Here is a 13752-nt window from a genome sequence, read left to right on the forward strand (position 1 = left end):
AGCAGTGGCGTATCTAGTAGAATGCATTGTGGCGTATCTAGTAGAATGCATTGATACAAGGACCTGGGTTCAAGAACCTAGTCCCTTGTTGCAGGGCAGGTACATGATGAAGCACTGCTGCAAATCTCTCTCTCTCTTTCTTCCTATTCAATAAATAAATCTTTGACAACAATCAAAAGAGAGAAGGCTGAAGTTGGAGATGTTTTGCAAATTTTTAAAAAATATTTATTTATTCATTCCCTTTTGTTGCCTTTGTTGTTTTATTGTTGTAGTTATTGTTGTTGACATCATTGTTTGATAGGACAGAGAGAAATGAAGAGAGGAGGGGAAAATGGAGAGAGGGAAAGAAAGATAGACACCTGCAGACCTGCTTCACTGCCTGTGAAGCTTCACTGCCTGCTTCACCCCCTGCAGGTGGAGAGCTGGGGGCTTGAACCGGTATCCTTAGGCCGGTCCTTGTGCTTTGCACCACCTGCACTTAACTGGCTGTGCTACTGCCTGACTCCCAGATGTTTTGCAAATTTTAAGAGGAACATTTGGGACTGAACTTTTAGAGAGCTGACACAGGGCAGAGGAATTTTGACTTGCTGTGTATTGCTGAGGTCTAAATTTAGCCTGAGCAGTAGGTTGAAATGGTGAGCAGGGGGGTTTCAGTTCGACATACAGAGGTCCTGTCTCAAGGTCAGAGCCACCTCAAGGTGGGGTTAGATGTCCCTTTTTCCTAGGAACATCCAAATAGACGCTTCAAGGCTGTGGTCTGGGAGGTGGCACAGTGGATAACGTGTTGAACTCTCAAGCTGTAAGGTCCCCCCGAGTTCAATCCCCCGCAGCACATGTGCCAGAGTGATATCTGGTTCTTTCTCTCCTTCTATCCCTCTCATTAATAAATAAATAAAATAGTTTTAAAAAAGAAGAAGAAGCTTCAATACCAATAAAAAGGGCTATTAGCATGGAATATGTAGTTGAGAGCAGGGGCTTTGATTCCTAAACTATCCAGTGGAGTGTTTCCTTATAGAACCGATGTCAAGAATAAATGAGATGGCATTTGCAAACTTATTTAGCAAGAATCTCTTAATTGTAGTCTTTTTTTTTTTCCAAAGCACTATTCAGTGCTGGTTTTGGGTGGTACAGGGAATTCAGCCAGGGACTTTGAAGCCTCAGGCATGAAACTCTTTTTGCATAACCATTATGCTATCTTCTCTCCCTCCCCCGCCCCCATAACTGTTATTATTTTGAAGCAATGAATATTACAAGGGAGTTTGCACACACAACAGGGAAGGCATCAGACTAGCTCTCTTTTAAGTCACTCCCAAACCTAAATGCCTGGGACTGAAAGGGGAAGAATCATTCCAGGTCCCTTTGGGCAGGAGCATCAGTATATTGTCTGTGGAGGGCTGGTGTCATGTGACTGCCACTTCCCTAGTGAATTATAATGATCTTGGGCTCAGAGTCTCAGACAAGCAAGGGTCCTCAGAAAAACACTGGAGTCTCAAGAAACTGGCTTGTAGCTTAGAGCAGGACATTATTAGTATGAATACAGGGGCCGGGCGGTAGCACAGCGGATTAAGTACACATGGCATGAAGCGCAAGGACTGGCGCAAGGATCCCAATTCGATCCCCCAGGGACCCCAACTGCAGGGGGATGGCTTCGCAAGCAGTGAAGCAGGTCTGCAGGTGTGTATCTTTCGCTCCCCCTCTCTGTCTACCCCTCCTCTCTCAATTTCTCTATGTCCTATGCAACAACGATGACAACAATAATGGTAACAACAACGACAATAAACAACAAGGGCGAAAAAAGGGAAAAAATAGCCTCCAGGAGCAGTGGATTCATAGTGCAGGCACCAAACCCCAGCAATAACCCTGGAAGAAAAAAAACAAAAAACATGGATACAGACAACAAATAAATAGAAATCCAGGTGACCAAGGCAGAATCTGAGTGTCAGGGAAAGAGAGGGTCCAAATTCAACCACTGAGACAAGGATTGAAGAATCTCTAGAAATAGGGGCTGACAGGAGGCCAAGCAGAAAGAACAAGACAAGACCAGGTGAAGCCAGCAACGACCTTTATGGTGTAGAAACAGATAGTTATGAAAAGCAAGGGCTCCAGCAGAGAAAGACAATCACTGGTGTGGAATGTAAATAGTCAAATAATTATGAAAACACAAAAACAATCTCTTGGATTTTACAAAAGATGGCGGTTGCCAGAAGAGAAGGAAAGAGAGGGGAGTGGGTCTGGGGAGAGGGGGTCAATTTGCTTGTGTGATGGTACAAGAATCGGGTGCTAATAGGACAAAACATATCACAAGGTGTGAAACTGCTCTCCTGTTAATAGAGTGTTGTGAATCAATACCATGTGGCTTTAGAAAATGAGTAGGAGTTGCTTCCTCCAGAGCCCAGTGGCAGAGTCCCTGCTGGACCTGGGCTCCAGAAGCCCCTCGAGTGAAGCCATACCTACATGCAGGGAGCCCATGAGACTAGACTAAGCCCTCCATTAAGAACCACCAAGTGGGGGCAGGGGCCAGGCGGTAACACAGCGGTTTAAGCGCACGGACCAGTGCAAGAATCCCGGTTCAAGCCCCCCAGTTCCCCACCTGCAGAGGGGGTCACTTCACAAGCGATGAAGCAGGTCTGCAGATGTCTGTCTTTCTCTCCCCCCTCTGTCTTTTCCTCTCTCGATTTCTCTCTGTCTTATCCAACAACAATGACAGCAATAACAATAATAATAACAACAATGATAAACAACAAGGGCAGCAAAAGGGAAAAGATGGCCTCCAGGAGCAGTGGATTCCTAGTGCAGACACCGAGCCCCAGCAATAACCCTGGAGGCAAAAACAAAACAAACAAACAAACAAAAAGCCACCAACTGAAGCATAGTGGTGGCACACCCAGTTGAACATATGCAAGGACTATGTTTAAACTCTCCACTCCCCGTGTGCAGGGGGAAAGCTTTACAAGTACTGAAGCAGAGCTACACTCTCTCTATCCCTCTCTTCCCTCTCTATACCCAGCCAGTTAATTACTTAAAAATATTAAGAAATAACAAGAATCAGGGATTGAGCAGTGGCACACCGGGCTGAGTGCACATAATGCAAAGCGTAGGGACCGGCACAAGGATCCCGGTTCGAGCCCCCAGCTCCTCACCTGCAGGGGCGTCACTACACAAGCTGTGAATCAGGTCTGCAGGTGTCTATCTTTCTTTCCCCCTCTGTTTTTCACTCCTTTCTCAATTTCTCTCTGTATTCTGCAACAACAACAACAGTAGCAGCAGCAACAACAACAATAACAGCAAAAACAACAGTGGGAAAAGAGATGGCTGCCAGGAGCAGTGGATTGGTCATGCCGGCACCGAGTCCCACGATAACCCTGGAGGGAAAGCAAAGAAGGAAGAAGAGGGAGGGAGGGAGGAAGGGAAGAAGGAAGGAAGGAAGGGAGGGAGGAAGGAAGGAAGGAAGGGAGGAAGAGAGGGAGGGAGGAAGGAAGGAAGGAAGGGAGGAAGAGAGGGAGGGAGGAAGGAAGGAAGGAAGGGAGGAAGAGAGGGAGGGAGGAAGGAAGGAAGAGAAAAAGAATCACATAGCAGGCCAAGGGGTGGTGCACTTGGTAGAATTACCATGCACAAGGACGAGGGTTCAAGCCCCTCACTCCCCACCTGCAGGGAGGAAGTTTCACAAGCAGTAGAGTAGAGGCTATAGGTGTGTCTCTTTCCCTATTTCCCTTCCCACTCAATTTCTCTGTCTGTATATAGAACATGAAAATAGATGATGATGATGATGAAGAAGATAGATAGGTAGGTAGGTAGGTAGGTAGATAGATAGATTGATTAATTGATTGATCTACAGATCTACCTATCCTGCTTCCTCAGTCTTACTATGTATTCCTTGCAGCTGCTGGTTCTGTGGGCATCTCCTCAGCCTTCCTTGGGGCCAGCTCACTGGACCCCCATCCTGGTCTGGGTTCTGTCTCCACCCCCTCCTTCATTCTTTCCTTCCTGTCAGCTTTGACTCTTTGCTCACTGTGCCTGGGACTTGATCTTGACTTTGGCCTCTAGGTTCTGGGCCTCTGCTCCCAGAGCAGCACAGACACCTTGAGAGGATATAACCCCTTGGGACCAAATGAAACACAGGCTGGAGGTTAAGCAGCGGAGTGTGGGCTGTGATTCCTGCTGAGGGTGTCAGTTCCCTGGCCGAAGCAGGTGGCAGGAGTCAAGAAGACATCACATGTCGAGTGTTGATCAGGGACCCTTGATTGTGGCTCTTAGTGTTTGCAAGTGATTAATATAATAAGAAAGTTTGAGAGGCATTGAGTTAGAAGTGCGTGAAGCCAACTGAGTCACAGCTCCCAGTCCTGACGCCCAGAGCCCCCTGTGACTGAGGAGGGAAGGGACAGCTCAGGCTGTTGCAGGTGGCCACTTACAACAACTCTCTTGGTATCTCAGAGTCCCCTGGTGGCCTGACATGACAGTCTCATGTCAGCAGGACAAGTAGCCTGCAGGTCCCTGAGCACCAAAAAATAATACCTGGAACTAAGATTGTGAAGCAGGAGCCCTGTTAATAGCTAAAGTTGCTTCCCTCCCCTTCTCTCACTTCTTTTTTTTTTTTCTTTCGTTTTCCCTTTTTTTCTTTTTAAGTGAAACCAAGCTGTTGTCAACGTCAGGGAGGGTTTGCCTGTTTGACTAAAGCGGTCGTTTGACAAGATATGTCTTCCCTGCCACTCACATCAAGGAAGGGGTTCTTACTATCTGCTGGCTTTTTTCTTTCTGCCTCCTCTAGCTCCTTTCTGTGGGGCGGTGCCATCCCCCAGGAGATATGCCTCCTGCATACTGCCAAGAAAAAAAAAAACACATGAAACTGGGGGTCATGGGGAGCACATGCTTGAGTTCCTGATACTGGAGGTGACCAGACAGAGCAGAGTGAGCTCTGCAGTCCCTTCCAGAGCCCAGACCAGAGAGACTTGTCCACCTTGACCATGTTAATGAGAGGCTCCAGGACGTGGAGCCAGGCCCAGAGTGGCTCTGCAGACACAGCTTTGATGCCTAGCCCCCATGAATCAGTATTTTTTTTAATTGAGAAAATTTATTCTGTTTAAATTTTATTAGAGATTTAATGATTAACAAGATTGTAGGAGAACAGGGATACAGTTCCATACAGTCCCCTCCACCAGAGTTCCATGTTCCATCCCCTCCATTGGAAACTTCCCTATTCTTTATCCCTCTGGGATTATGGACCAAAATTCTTTATTTTGCCTTCATGGTTATTGCTGGGGCTCAGTGTCTGCACTATGAATCCACTGCTCCTGGAGACTATTTTTAACCCTTTTATTGTTGTTGTTGTTGTTGTTGTTGTTATTGCTGTTGTCATTGTTGTTGGATAGGACGGAGAGAAATTAAGAGAGGAGGGGAGGATAGAGAGGGGAGAGAAAGACAGACACCTGCAGACCTGCTTCACCGCTTGTAAAGTGCCCCCCCCGCAAGTTGGGAGCCGGGGGCTCGAACTGTGATCCTTATGCTGGTCGTTTTACATTGTGCCATGTGTGCTCAACCTGCTGCCTACTCCCACACAAAAAAAAATTCTTTATGGGGTGCAGGAAGTAGAAGGTCTGTCTTCTGTAATTGCTTCTCTGCTGGACATGGACAATGACAAGTCAATCCATACCCCCAGCCTGTTTCTTTTTTTTTTTTTTAATTTTTTTTTTAAATTTTTTATTTAAGAAAGGATTAGTGAACAAAAGCATAAGGTAGGAGGGGTACAACTCCACACAATTCCCACCACCCAATCCCCATAACCCACCCCCTCCCATGGTAGCTTTCCCATTCTCTATCCCTCTGGGAGCATGGACCCAGGGTCGTTGAGGGTTGCAGAAGGTAGAAGGTCTGGCTTCTGTAATTGCTTCCCCGCTGAACATGGGCGTTGACTGGTCAGTCCATACCCCCAGTCTGCCTCTCTCTTCCCCTAGTAGGGTGTGTCTCTGGGGAAGCTGAGCTCCAGGACACATTGGTGGGGTCTTCAATCCAGGGAAGCCTAGCCAGCATCCTGGTGGCATCTGGAACCTGGTGATTGAAAAGAGAGTTAACATATGAAGCCAAACAATTTGTTGAGCAATCATGGATCCCAAGCTTGGAATAGTGGAGAGGAAGTGTTAGGGAGGTACTCACTGCAAACTCTAGTGTAATCCTGCTTTCAGGTCTATATTTTGCAGTAGTTTATGGATACGTGTGCACATAAGCTCTCTCTCACAGAAACTGGTGTATATCTAGGTTATGGGACTTTGTTAGAAAGTGAACTACCTGAGATGAAATTAGAGTGTACTATTAAAGGAAAGGTCTCACCCGAGTAATGAAGCTGAAGGGTTGTCATTCCACATGTGAAGTCTCTGGATACAGTCTGAGGTGAAGCATGTTGAGATGGCAATCGTTGCTTTGGTTAGGTTGTGATCGGCGGATGCAATATTATTTGGTTTGGATTGGGAGATGCATACGGGAAAGTGGGCCCTATCCAAGGGTGCCAGGACTGGGGGAAGTAGGGGCTCTATAGTGAAGATGTGAGGTTCCTGCTGTCTTAGGGTTCAAAAAGACAATCAATAGTTAATATTATTATCACATTATTTGTTAATTGGGTTAACTTTGAAAAGTCCCTTTGTTATGGTTTGCTGTAGAGTACCCAGTATCTTGTATATAGCTGTGCTATTGGAAGCTTCTAATCTACTTGGTCTAGGCTTTTGAGAGAGTCCGCATATCAAATACGTAGCCGTTGCCGACGATGCTATCAGAGCACTCGCTGTTAGCGACTTCTCAGGCCGCCATCTTCCTAACTCCCCCCCCCCCCAGCCTGTTTCTGTCCTTCCCTAGTGGGGTAGGATTCTGGGGAGGTGAGATCACAGGACACATTGGTGAGGTCATCTGCCCAAGAAGTCAGGATGGTGTCATGGTAGCATCTGCAACTTGGTGGCTGAAAGGCAGTAAGACATAAAGCAGGACATATTGTTTAATAAACAGGAGCCTAAAGGTAAGGATCAAGAAGATGAAACTAAGGATCCTTGTGTGTGAAGAACATCCCAGGAAAGAACAGTTGCCTGAGCCCAATAGCTCACATGCAGGTGGGCTAAATGCATTGTCTGAGAAGATGTTGTCAGAGTCGAGAATAGTACTAGAAAGCTAGATTAAGGCAGAGAGTAGCTCCCAAATATGAGGAAAGTATATAACTACCAGTAACTGTGAACTCCATCAGTCTGACCTTGGACCCATGTCTATTCACATTTAGCACAGGAGCCTGTGTGACCTCTGCATCCCTGTCAGTCTGAGCTCGCAGTTCATGGACACAGTATATATTCTTTTCCACCTCCAGGGTTATCGCTGGGGCTTGGTGTCTGCAGTACAAATCCATTGCTCCTGGAGGCCATTTTTTCCATTTTGTTGCCCTTGATGTCGTTATTGTTATTGTTGCCATTGATGTTGTTATTGTTAGAGAGAAATGGAGAATGGAGGGAAGACAGAGAAGCGGAGAGAGAGATAGACACCTGCAGTCCTGCTTCACTGCCTGTGAAGTGACCACCCTGCAGATGGGGAGCCAGGGCTCGAACTGGGATCCTTAAGCCTGTCCTTGCACTTGGTGCCATGTGTGCTTAACCTGCTGCGCTACCGCCCAGTCACAGTATTTTTAAGTTGAAAAAATGAACTGGGATTGGGGTGCAGAACCCTTATTGAATACACCTCCAGAGAAACACTGGGTGGAGGAGGTGTCAATGTAGAGGCTGGGATGGGGAACAAGTCCCAGGAAAAAAAAAAAAGTCAAATAATCTGGGAGGTGGCCCGTGGCTAGAACACTGGACTTAAAAGCATAAGTTCCTGAGTTCAACCCCCGGCATCACATGTGCCTGAGTGATGCTCTGGTGTGTTCTCTCTCTTTCTTTTCTTTTGTGGTTAATAAATAAATATTTTAAAAATAAAGGATGATTCAGTACCCAGGTGAGGGAGACAAGTGGGGAGAGGTTGGAGGAAGAAGGCAAGTCTCTTTTATGCCTGTGACCCCCACCCCACCCCCAATACTCCTGTCTCTGGGAATTTTTATAGAGAAATTAACAAACCCACATCTATGAAAGAGCATGAGTAGTTCCCTGGATAGACATGGCAACGTATTTTTGTGAAGAGCTTGGACAGTCTACTGCTTTGCAGCCCTCCCTCGGGCCCCCTCCCTGCCCTGGATTAATATTTCAGCAGGATGCAGGTCTCTCAGTAAATACACCAGGATCAATTGTCTGCTCTCGCCCCTGCTTAAAGCCGCCTTCGATGGTCATATTTTAAAGTTGATTGGATCTTAAGATGTTAAGAGGTCCCTGGTGTCCTGACTGCTGGCATTATCAGCTCAGCCATTGTCTCACCAAGCCAGTTTACACTCAGGCAGGCTGCCAGCCCCTAACCCAGACCCCCTGTCACACACATCCCCAGCCCTACCCACTGGGAAAGGCTCACTTACAGTCCAGTGATGGTGAAGAATGAGAGTGCCTCCCCCAGCCCACCCGTGACCTTGCCCACAGAACTTCTTGCAGCACCCAGGGAGGCTAAGGGCTCTCTTCCCCCTCTGTCCCTTCTTCTTCCTTTTATTTTTCCTATATGCCTGTTGACAGTGTCATCTCTCAACTTGATAAACTTGTCAGAAGGAGCTCCAGGAAAGTGTGACATGGAGGTTGGAGTGATTGCTGAGTGTGCAGAGAGCTGGGTCTGGGGCTTCATGGGAAGCACAAGGACATTAGCCCCAGGCAAGCAGCTTTCCAGGGTGCTGAAGGCTGGCGGGTAGCTTGCTCTCCAGGTTGTTGAAGGTTTGGCTGGCATCTGTCCAGGGTGCTGATGTTTGGCAGGTAAATGTCCATAGTTCTGAGGGGTGGGCAGGCATGGAGCTGCAGCCATGGTGGGGTCTCAGTGGCGGGTTGCAAAGGGAGCTATACCACAGGGTCAGAGTGTGTCAGAGACTAAGAGACACTTTGGGGGACAGTTCCCGTGTAGGAGTGTACAAAGATGCCTGTGTGTAGCATGTGGGATGCTGGACTGGTCATGAAAGCAAACTAGAAGAGGAACAACTAAGGGCCTTGGAGTTCTCTTGATAAAGCAAACTCGAAACTGAGTTCTTTTTTTGAATGCCTCTACCAAGTCCTTTCAGAAAGGTCTTTTGCAGAACCCACCTGGAGTCAGCTGGGAAGCTGTTCACCCTGTAGGGCACAGGCCTTATTGTGTCTGAGACTCTGGGTTCTAAAGCCTTGGAACCACCTGGAAGCATCACAGATAGTACCAGGGAAGTTTTGTGGATGGTGGAGCTTTTCTGTGGTTATCTCTCTTTTCAGTATCTCTTTTATCTCTCTCTCAAATAGAGAGAAAAGTTAACTCAGGGAGGTGACTGAGCACTGCATTCATTCCCCAGCTTTACATTAAAATGACCCCAATGGCAGATGCCCACCTGAACTCCGTTGTCATGGGAGTTGACATCAGTATTCCCCTGGGAGTACAGAGCGTAGCCAAGATTGTGTGCACTGTACTTCTGAGCTGGAAATAGTGTCTTGTGACATTGGTGTTTTATTAGATCAGTTGAACACATGTTGAATTATTGTGTGTGTGTGTGTGTGTGTGTGTATGTATGTAAGAGGGGCCTTGTGCATGTGTGATTGTACCATTCTGACTACTCCCTCCCCCCATTCCACTTCAGATAGAGAAGGAGAGGGAGAGAGGGAGATAATTCAGGTCCTGAGGTTTGGTAATAAGTGCACTTAACCAGGTGCACCACCATCCAGCCCCCTCTTCCTCTATCTATCTGTATTGCTCCTTCAAGTAAAAAAAAAAAAAAAAAAAAAAAAGGAACAAAGTCTTAAAGATACAAGGAAAAGTGGCCACTGTGAATGGTGGACTGACCTTGCAGGCATCCAACCCCAGGAATAACCTGGTGGGGAAAAAATGTCCAAACCCAAATGCCATCACAGGGATCTTCACAATAGTGCAAATGAAGGGCATCTGCAACCCGCAGGTACAGGATGTGTTCAGGACCATTGCAGCAGCCTCACTGGAGTAGAGCCCCCTCTCCTCTTCAGAGACTCCTTCAGCCCCCTGTACTTAGCCTGTCATTGCATTTACAACACACCCACCTTTGCTTTCCTCTCTCGAGGGAAGGGCCTGGCACTCTGCCAATGGAACAGGTGCCCTGTGTTCCCTGTGATATTAAGGAGTGGAATAAACTCCTGCCCTGATGCCTCTCAGTGAGTAGAACACATCTCAGGTGCTGCCTGTGAGTGGGAAAGCCATGAGATGTGCCTCACCTGGGAAGGGTAATAATTGCTTACCGTGCCCCTGCCTGGAGTGTGATATTTATGTTATCAGATAGGCTGCAGGACTAAAAAAAAAAAGAGAGAGAGAGTTGTCAGAACTCAGGATTATTGATACAAGTCTGAATGACAACACTGACAGCACACATGAAGGGCTCTCATTGTGTCCAGGCTTACGAATCTGCAGGGAGACAGAATTTTTAAAAATTAAGTCATTAATGCTATCCAGGGAGGCTGTGGTCCTTGTCCTCCCTACTCACCAGCTCACCTCTGTGGCCTTCACATCAAGATCCCTGCATTTCAGAAGCATGTTGTCATGAAAAGCACACAGCAAAGACATGGAGTGTTAATTGTTAATATAATTTTAAAGTGTCACTGGTGGGCTGGTCCATGACGTGCCTCGTTACGCACACGCATTACCATGCACAAGGATCTGGGTTCAAGCCTCCGGCTCAAGCCTGCAGTAAGGAAGAAGGTTCATGAGTCATGGCGCAGCCCTACAGGTGTCTTTCATTTTTTCTCTTGCTCTGTCTACCCCTCTGCCCGCCCAGTATATCTCTGTCCTATCAAACTGAAGGGGGGAGAAATGGCTGTTCGGAGCAGTGGGTTCATCATACGGTTAACTCTAGTGACAACTATGTGATCATAAAAATAAAGTGAATGAATAAAAATGTCATTGATGGGCTCTGTGTAATCAAGTAACAGGGTTAAACAATAAGTAAATAAATAAGGCAATGCAGAGGTCACCATTGTTCAGATAATGTAGCCACAGGAGAGTTTGAGTTGTCAGAGTGATGAGACAGAAAAAAGCTGATGGAATCTTGCAGCTTGGGGGTGGGGGAGGGTATTGTTCCCACTTCAGAGTCAATTAATCTCATGAACTGTGCAGCCTGGGGGATCCTTGGTTGCAAAATGAGAGAAGGTCAGACCAGAAGATCTCCAAGGTCCCAGCTGACTCTGACATTCTGAGGTTCCACTTGGAGTTGAATTGCATCATTGGTGGTGTTCATTGTTGGTGGGTACAGAATGCCCCTCAGCCTCCTGTGGGACCTCTGGCCACCATTTTGGACATGGTAGCCTTTGTCTGGGAAAGTGTTAGCTGGTCTCCCAGTGGGGCCCTGATGGGTAGGATCTGAGGTAACACTGTCCTTTTCTTCTTCCCTGCAGTACTTTTCTCCTTGGGGAACTAAATAAGGTTGGTCATTCAGTCTCAGTCTCTCTCTCTCTCTCTCTTTCTCTCTCTCTCCTTCTCCCCTTTCTGGTTTGTATCTACACTTCCAGCAAAGATCTTGGTAGAAGATCTTTACATGCCATACATCAGACAAAAGGCTAATAACCAAAATACATTAAAAAAAAAAAGCCCACCAAACTCAGCAACAAAACAAATGACCCCATCCAAAAATGGGGAGAGGATATGAATTCACCATAGAAGAGATCCAAAAGGCCAATAAACATGTGAAAAAAATGTTCCAAGTCACTGATTGTCAGAGAAATGCAAATAAAGACAACAATGAGATACCATTTCCCACTTGTGAGAATGTCATACATCAGAAAAGATATCAACAACAAATGCTGCAGAGGCTTTGAGGACAAAGGAACCCTCCTGCACTGTTGGTGGGAATATCAATTCATCCAACCCCTGCGGAAAACAGTCTAGAGAACTCTCTGAAGGCTAAAAGTGGACCTATCCTATGACCCTGGAATTTCTCTCCTGGGGATATGTCCTAAGGAACCAAACATATCCATCTAAAAAGATTTGTGTATACCCATGTTCATAGCAGCACAATTTGTAATAGCCAAAACCTGGAAGCAACTCAGTTGTCCAGTAATGTGGTTGTGTGTGTGTGTGTGTGTGTGTGTGTGTGTGTGTGTGTATTACTCAGCTATCAAAAATGGTTATTTCACCTTCTTTATCCCATCTTGTACAGAGCTTGAAGGAATCATGTTAAGTGAGATAAGTCAGAAACAAAAGGATGAATATGGGGGTGATCTCCCTCATAGCCAGAAGTTGAAAAACAAGATCAGAAGGGAAAACACTAAGCAGAACTTGGACTGGAGCTGGTGTATATTGCACCAAAGTCAAAGACTCTGGGGTGTGGGTGGGGAGGAGGGGCAGAATTCAGGTCCTGGAACATGATGGCAGAGGAAGACCTAGTGGGGTTGAATTGTTATGTTGAAAACTGGGGAATGTTATACATGTACAAACTATTGTATTTTACTGTTGAGTATAAACCATTAATCCCCCAATAAAGAAATCTTTAAAAAATCTTGGTTTTGCATTTACTTTCCCTGCAAGTCTCACCTCCTCCACCCCCTCAAACAATATCCTCTACCCTCCTGTTGCATTAAAAAAAATTTTTTTAAGGGCTTTAAATTGGTTCTACCTCCTTAAGCTTTAGCAAACATTTATTGCTCAGGCCTGTAAAACCTAAAGATATGGGACCTGTGCTATTTGGTGTGTGGTGTCTTCGCCTCAGAAGAATCTTCTAGCTTTTTATTTTATTTTTTCTTTCTCATTTCAAAGCCCTTGGATCTACACAAATGCTTTCCAAGAGATGAGCTCCACCCCCCTTCCCTTAGCACAAATTCAGGTATGTCACCAGGAAAGGAGAGGTTTTTCTATGGAAATCCTCCTCCTCACGCTGATCACAAAGCCACTCACATCTCAGCGTGAACTCGGCCAGGCAGCCCTTGGTCTGTGTGAGGGAGAAGTGTTGAGCTGCACAAAGGGGGGTGGGGAGATGGGAGAGCTGATCCACAGAAAGATCGCTTCCCAGATTTCCATGGGGCTGCCGCATTGTGACAGTGGCGTCTTTGCTGTCAACAGCTGTGCAATTGAGACAACAGCAGGACTCCAGATGTACTGGGACTCTCTAGGCAGCAGGAGTAGAAGTGTGGCCAAATAAGATCCCGATAATCACCAGATGAGGAAGGAAAGAGAAATAAAATAAAATACATAGGCAAGGCTGTCTTGGAGACTTTGTGTTGTTCAGGGCCTTCCAGGTAAACCTAGTGGTGGAGAGGGAACCAGTTGGTTTGGAAGGTCCTTCCTTCCTATCTTTCTTAGTTTTTTATTATCTTTTTTATTGGATAGAGACAGCCAGAAATTGAGAGGAAAGGGGATGATAGGGAAAGAGAGAGATACCTGCATCACTGCTTCACCGTTAGCAAAGCTTTCCCCCTGCAGGTGGGGACCAGAGGCTCGAACCCGGGTTCTTTGTAACAGGTGCACTCAACCAGGTGCACCACCATCGACGCTGGAAGGTCCTTTCTTTAAAAACACTGACCCTCCCATAGGCTAATGGAGTGAAACTACCCATCTAGGGAGGTGGGAGACAGTGGTTAGGAGACTGAGCTTGAAGAGTTGGGGAGACAGCTCAATAGCTATGGAGAAGACTTTCGTGCCTGAGACTCTGAAGTCTCAGGTTCAATCCCCAGCACTAATCATAAGACAGAG

The sequence above is a fragment of the Erinaceus europaeus genome, chromosome 20 (assembly GCF_950295315.1).
Source record: "Erinaceus europaeus chromosome 20, mEriEur2.1, whole genome shotgun sequence".
In the NCBI taxonomy this organism is placed as follows: Eukaryota; Metazoa; Chordata; class Mammalia; order Eulipotyphla; family Erinaceidae; genus Erinaceus; species Erinaceus europaeus.